Source organism: Cornus florida, unplaced genomic scaffold (assembly GCF_030987335.1).
Source record: "Cornus florida cultivar Cherokee Brave unplaced genomic scaffold, ASM3098733v1 CherokeeBrave_3.0.0_Hap2_Chr11, whole genome shotgun sequence".
Taxonomy (NCBI): Eukaryota; Viridiplantae; Streptophyta; class Magnoliopsida; order Cornales; family Cornaceae; genus Cornus; species Cornus florida.
In genome coordinates, this window is record NW_026775581.1 from 119,796,462 (window position 1) to 119,804,615 (window position 8,154).

Below are 8,154 nucleotides of genomic sequence, written 5' to 3' on the forward strand. Positions count from 1 at the left end.
GCACATGTTCACATCATACGAAGAAGAATCTCATGAAAATCGTAACAAGTGGACACTTGATTTGTCTCACTTCATGGAAGAAGACAATCCAAACAAGAAAAAGGAGGCGGCGGCTGATGATCATGAAACTGATCATCAGGGTACTAGTTCTTCTTCAGTACTTGTAAAAGTGGAGGACAAGAAAAATAATGACGATCATGATGAAGAGACCACCAAGAATATCAAGTACCCTACTTGGGATCATCGGTTTAACAATCTATCCAAGGAACAGTTGAGAAACTTGAGTACTAAATTGGAGGAAAATCTTGAAGCCTTCAAAACTAGACTTCAGGAATTGAAGTCTAATCACCAAAACGAAAACTATTCCGGTTATTTCATGCCGTCATCGGATCATATTATTGACAACCCAATTTCTTTCTTCAGTGATCTCGGCGTGCCCGTTCCGTTGGATCTCTCAATGCCTGCAAATTCAATGGCTGCTTCTTCTTCTGGTAGCAATGTCACAAACACTACTCCAACTTTTTATGATCCAAATTTGATGATGATGATGAATGAAGATCCAAATTTGATGATGATGATGAATGATGAAGATTGGATTGGATTTGATGCCACATACAATACTGCTACTGATCCTGTATTTGATGATCGAATGTTTGATATGGTAGAGAATGTGATTATGGACGATCCTATGCCTCCAATGTGCTACTATGTTGGTCCAGACATGGAATACTAAAGTTGGTCACTTTCTGGTGTTGGTACATGGTATACTTTGGGTTAGGCATATGTTGTTGTTATCTAGTATATTCAAATGTGTACGTTAATTAGCTCACTTTAATTGTTTTTTTGTTTTTCGGAAAGTCATTCTTTAATTGTTGATATATTAATAATGTGACAATTGTAGCTGCATGGATTATGAATTAATTTTAAAAATTTCCAGGTACTTGGTGGCACTAAAACATGAATTCTTTGTTCAATACTGTCATGATAAATGGAATCAAGTTACATATATGGTTGAGAAGCTGTCATAAATAAATTGTAAAACTTTAACAATTCATTGCCTGATAATGGAATCTCTGATAAATGGTGGAAGATGGTACAAGATCGCCATTATGGTGGAGTAACCGGCCAACGTGAACCAAGCCGGTGGATTCTTCTTCAGCACTGCAGCTACAGTCTTCTTCGCGAACTCTTCTGAAGGGGTAGCATTTGAGCCTTGTGAGACGTAGGCAGTATCTCGGATCGCTGTTGCAAATTTCTTGTATAACTTCCATTCAGGCATTCGATTATAGTACCAATTAACTTCCATTCAGTGCTATAGCAGAATTTGCTATGTTTGACTTAATAGCTCCAGGTACAACATTAATAACATCAATCCCAAAAGGTCTGAGCTCCAATCTGCATTCAGTGATGGATATATGGAATGAAAATCTAAAATCAAGAAACTTGTTATATGAATTTAAACACCATGTCAAATCCCACAAACATAATGTGACCAGTCCCAGCGAATAAACAACATTTGGAGAGATATCAGAAAACAGCAATGCTAGTTTGGCGGCACTGATTTGGTCCTCCCAAACATAACATAAGGGTATAACCTGCTTTAAATCAATTCATATTCTTCGCGCTGGTCCTAATATTCAAGTTTTAGGCCGACTGTCAAGCACACTTTAAATCAATAATAATCATAATTTTTTAATATCAAATAAGCTGACTCCATCGATATTCTGTTCCCCACTCATTTCGTATTACTATTTATCGATAAAACTTACAGAAGCCCGCATTTGTTGCATACTTCCTAGGACAAAACTATTTGATCATTCAGACTCATCTCTGTCCCCAAATTTATTTGTTAGTTGGTTCCAACTAACATTTGATATACTAACTATAAATTGAACAAAATTTTGACTCGGACAAAATTCAGGAAATGATCATTCACCTCATCGTAATCGAGGAATATACTAATTAACGCTTGGGTAACTGAATTGGATTAATCGTGCAGAGCGTCACAAAATGTATTCCGAGAAACACAATTATCCAATGAAGTCAAGACAAAGAAGAGCTCAATGGCACCCTAGAAGCCAAGAAAGTTTTTTCTATCACCCTTACTCTACTAAGGGGCACATTTTTTTTTTTTTTTAAATCTACATATAAGAACAGAGGGTATAAAAATATGTTTGCCTACGTTGTCCAAAACCCAAGGTATTTTTGAAACAATGTCGCACAGCTTTGGATGAAGTATTACAGCTTATGCACCCTGGACTGTGTTACTTATACATTAAATTTTTAATTCCCTTTTTTCTTTCCTCTCTTCTGTTGGGGGTGGGAGAGGTAGGGGAAGCTGCGGGAAGGATGGTGGGTATCTGCATCTTAAGCAGATAAAAATTGGATTAACCATATGGAGATGGTTTAGGACCTCAGGTTAGGAGGGGAAGAGTTATAATCAACCAAACAAATTAAATTTCTGGGAAATAGCTAGCTTTATCTTGTTCATATTCATGTAAGTCTATTGATTTTGAGTGTTCTGATTAAAGGTTGAAAAATGACATTCTTTCCTTTTCTCTCCTTCCACTTTACCCAAACATAATTAAAAGGTTTTTCATCAGCTACCCAACCAAACCTTCTTCCTCCTACAGGTGACTTTACCTAGCTTTATCTTCTCCTTGATTAAAGAAAAAGAAAAGAAAAGAAAAGTTACTAATAATGTATGTGTGAGAGGGAGTGACATTATACATAGCAAAATAGATAATAATAATAATAATGAGAGAGAGAGAGAGAGATTTTAAGAACCACCAACCATTCTCCAAAATTTTTTTTTTTTGACACATGCCACCAATCATTCTCCATGACTGGCATTGGAAAAACCAGTCCTATAGAATTTTTAAACCAGAGCTAAAATCGGACATTACTGTGAAAGAGCAACTTCATCACGGAAATGTGTGTGTGTGTGTGTGTGTGCGCGCGCGTGTATAAAATCACTACAGATTATTGACTTTATGGCTCTATAGGATGAAGCTTAGTCAAAATAAAAACATGTAACACAGAGAACACTAATCATATTTTATTACTCACTTAAGTAGGTCATAAATCATAATTACTCCAACAGTAAGAGTGAGAGTGATAAATTTATATCCAAACCCTCTTTTGCTCATCTAGTCTCTCATTCATGGTAAGCGCTAAAGTACTGTTGGTAGGACTGCTCTCTTTCTGAATCCTGGTTTTATATTTATTTATTCTGCTTGTGAGTGTTGGTTTGAGTGGGAGGTTGTCCCTCTGTTCTTCTGTATTGGTTTTCCTTTTGAAAGTTTTTTAATTTTAGCTTTCCTATTACCCAACTTCTGGAAGTGGGCTTTTTAATTGTATTGTTTCTGAAAGGTTTACCTCTCTGTTTGTTGTTTGGTTAGCTGTTTGTTTATAGAAGTTTGCTTAGGGAAAGAAAAAGAAATGGATTAACAATCTAATACTAACATGGGCAATATAGCACAAACCTCAGTGTATCAGTAAGGGAAGGCAGGGCAGCTTTAGATGCAGTGTAAGCACCAGCCTATGGTCCAGGGCTCAAAGCGGAAACACTTCCAATGTGGACAATCTTTCCCTTCTTCTTAGATATCATGTAAGGAACCATAGCTTGAATCAACCTCATGGAACCTACATATGTACAAACAATAGCATTATAAATATGAAATAGATTTGTTATCATGCAATCAGCAATAAATAGAACCTTCTCAAAGTGGACAAAGAAATAGGGGAAAATTATGCATGACAATTGGGATAAACACGTCACAGTCTGCCTCAAGTAATTATGAAAGTGTTGTGTATTTGATCAAAATGTAACTCCAAATAATAGGATTTGGTTAAAGACAAAAGAATAATCACGTGTTACTATTATCTTGAGATTACAGAATGTGGTAAGGTAAGGCCTGCTTCCAAGTGGCTGCATCATGTGAACAATGTACGCGACATATATCATCAAATCTCCATTTTTTAAATTACTATACAAGGAAGTTAGCATGTTATGAAATTATCATAAAAAGCTTAGTTAAGATGCAATAGATTTACAGGTGGTATTAACATATTGCAATTTACATAAAAAAATAAAAATAAAAAAAGAAGAGAAATCCACAGCAGTATCAATTTGCAAGCTTAGTTATGAACAAAATGTAAGTGCCTCAAAACCATTTATTTTGATTCACTACGTACCTGATGCACTGGATCCATCATGTCGGAGGCCATGTATGTTTCTTATCAAAGCATGAGATCTAAAATCTAAATCTTACATCAGTTCTATGCAGAATGAAGAATTTCATGGAATAAGCTTCAAGGTTGATGATTTTTGCTTTATATGGTGCACTTTGAATAGAGTGGTGGTGGACATAGGTTCTCAACCAATAACACCATAAAGACTGATATCAAGGTTTGAATTATTTCAATAGAAAACAAAATCATAGGCCTTTATCTTGATGGGGGATGCTATCGTGCTTTGATTATGATTCAAGTACTAAACACTCAGAGATTGAACGAGTTTTTAACAGCCAGCCTCTTTCCACACCAAGTTGTATCAAAGAAGAATTAATCTAAATTTGGTAGCAACTATGAGACACAATATCCACAACATATCATTTTTAGCAGCAAGCACAGTAAAAGTGTGGGTTTTATCAGATAGTTTCCATATTTACTTTTCCCTAATGCCAAAGCCAACCAAAATTTGATGCATCTCCAACAGTATTATGGAATGGTAAAATTTTGAGAAATTCTCAGTCAATTGTGATGAAAAATAAGGTTTCGGCGAGTGTTACTTAAGGACCCGAATCATGGTACTACAACATAGGTCTTTCACAAAATATACCAGGTCAGAGATGATCTGTTAAACCCAGTGGCGCACAGTGGGATATTCATCTAATCTAACAGGCACCTAGAGAACTGAAAAACCAACTTGGAGCCTGAGCTTTTGAGGCTCAAGTATCTGGAGGGAGGTGTTCTCTCCAAAACTATAATGCGTTTCAGGCCTAACTAGTTCAGCTGTGATTTTTGTGGATTTTTAGGCATCTTGCCTTAAGCATGCCGGCCTAGTTTCCAACATAAGTGTGCCCCAAGGAAAACCCTTATTTGAGGCATTTGTTGCATGATAGTGGAGCATTTCTTCAGCAAATGGTGTCTTAACCATATCAATGACATACTTCTTAAGTTGGTAAGAGATTCCATTTTGTTACAAATTGGTTGTGATCAACAGTCGGAGACAAAGTGACCTAATTGAGAGTTATTAGGATTGACTTTTAATTATTGAGGGTGTTGCACTAGTACTACAATGTACTTTGAATATGCAGTATCGACAAATAGTAATTAAAATATGGGCAGGTCTGACAAGACTTCAGTAAGAATTCATATATGTTGGTAGTATCATTCTTCCATTATGCTTCAGCCTTGTACATTTTTTAAACCCTTTTAGCTTTGATTTAATAGATTCAGAATCATCCCTACATAACTCTATTTTAAATCCAATTTGCCACTTGTTTTGCTAATCGGCTCTATTGTTAAACTTAACACAACGTGAATCAGCTTCTCCATAACAAAATACAAAGAAATACTATTGGCTAAAAGCCAATCCAAGGTACAAGTCGATTGTGGCTAAAATTTCACTTCTCTCCCATTAGTTATTATGCAATTTATCGCTCCATAATCAATGTCCATGCTCCACTGTCCACCAACACATCAATTGGTTCCGCTTCGACTCAGAAACCCCCCTCCACACTATTGATTAAATATACTCTATAATTTTATCTTCCCATCTTAAATCTAATCTCATTTCCTGGTACACCCAATTAATGTCTTAGTCTTAGCTTTACTAACTTGAAAACTTTCTTGTGAGTTCCATACTAGTTAAAACATTCTTGTTTTCTAATCAACATAATTTTGACTTGACTTCAATAATAATTGAAGTAACTAATAATACTTGTGAAACGATAAAAATTAATCACAACCCGGGTATTGAATGACTATTCCTCAATCATTTTTATTTTTATTTTTTTTCCTCAATCCTTTGCAGCATAACAATACAATAGATTCAATGAAGCTACTAAAATAGGTAAAAACAGATATCAAGACAAAAAGGGAAATTAAATGAACAAATAGTAAACGTAACTGTGTTGAATTATGTTGACATCAAATGAACAAATAACAAACATAACTGTGTTAAATTATGTTGAAATCGAATGAACAAATACTAAAACTGTGTTGATTGAGAAGTATACCCCAAACACTTGTATTGAAGGTATGCTCAACTGCAGATAAGGGGATTTCAGCAAGAGGGCCAACGGAAAGTACACCGGCATTGTTGACCACAATATCGATTTGACCTAGTTTTTCGAGCACATTGTCGATTACGTTTCGGACACTTTCATCGGACAACACGTCCAGTTCTTGAAGAAAGAACCTAGAATCGTGCTCCAGGTCCGCCATGGACGACAGTGACCGACTGGTCGCCACCACGACGCAGTTCTCAGCGGCGAAAGCGCGTGCCAGCGCGTGGCCTATCCTGCCGGCGGATCAGCCCGTTATCAGCACCACCTGTTGTTTATCGTAGAACTCCATTGGACTCTGTGGATGTGCTTTCAGAGCTTATGGGTTTTGGAAGGTAATCTGAAAATAATACTTTATTGTTAAATGTGATTTTTCAAATTCATGTTTATAGCCCAAAAGAAAAGATATTTTGCAAATAAATCTAAATTGTGGTCATAAGAAAAGGTCAATCGGCCCCTCAAATTGCTTTCAAGCATTTATTTATGGTATTTATTGATCCTGTTTGAAAATAAATACTACAATTTGTGTCGCTTGAAATTCATAAAATAATAATAATAATAATAAATCAGTTTAAACCTTTTTATCCTTACTTTTGAAGTCCAAATTTTGTAAACTCCACAATATGAGTTTCTAAGAGAGAAAAAAATAATCCATTTACGTGATAGTGGGAGGTATTTGATGTAGTAAGGCCGCTAATTAAGAATTGTAGTTTGGCAGTATTCCGTGTACTTTTTAAAGTGAACGATGAGGATTTAAATTTTCGTAAAATCATGGCTCAATGTGTTTGTTACAAAAATAAATAAATAAATAAAAATCCATTTACACATGTAAACTCTTAATAATAACAAAAAGGAAAAAAAAAATAATATTAATATCAACTATTTCACATAGGTTAAAGTTGAATCTTACATTCTTACCCATGCATTTCTCAAAAGATATCATTTCATTAAATATTAAAATCTTTAATAAAATATGATTGAAGTGTTTAGAGAATCTAATTTTTATTGTAATGGATTTTTTATATTTGTTTTTATGGACAATAGTTGCATTCTCATCCATTTTGTTTTTTTTTCTATATATATATATATATATTGAGTAGATGAATTTTACTAATGGGTTAATGCGGTCCAATCACAAAATTAATAAATAAAAATAATAACTTTAACGGTTTGGCCAGTTACTCGGAATTCTATATTATTCCATTTCCTGATGTTAGCAATGTACAGTGGTCAAATATGATCATTTTCTTCTCGGGATCTTTTGCTTTTTTTTTTTTATCATGTGAGAGTTAGAATTAATTTCTGTTTATATACTTTTATCCATGTGGGGAGGAAAATAGCGTCTCTATTCAGCTACAAAATTTATTTTGTACACTGCGATGTGTTTTCCTTATTTATTATTTTCTCTATTTTGTAATTATAAGCAATGTGTGCATTTGTGATAAGAAAAAAACACCAACGGATAAAGATCACATACTAACCGGTGAGGCAGCAAATTTAGTGTACTTGTTTAATAAAAAAGATAATTTAGAAATATTAAAAAAAATAATACATTTATTTTTAAAATAAGACATATATTTTGGAACATCTCAAAATAAAAACATGGATAAAAGTTTTGAGAAGAGATATACATTTTATTAGTATTTTTAATTATCACTTGTTTAATGACAAATTTACCCCTTATAACCTTGGTGTGAAATTGAGGAAACTGAAAGCTGGAAGTCAAGTCAGTCAACTATGAACTGTTGGGTGGCTGCTATTAAAGTGTGTTTGTGTAAAGAAAATGATATTTTTGGTCATAAATTCCAAAAGCTCCAATTAGTTTAATGACAAATTCACCACATGGAGGAGAGACTTACGC

The 8,154-nt window shown here is 34.4% G+C and overlaps 1 pseudogene; it reads right to left on the bottom strand.

The window, feature by feature from the left end:
- Window positions 1-899: 899 nt before the first annotated feature.
- LOC132285686 (short-chain dehydrogenase RED1-like) lies at window positions 900-6,681 on the bottom strand (annotated as a pseudogene).
- Between the last annotated feature and the right edge of the window lie 1,473 nt (window positions 6,682-8,154).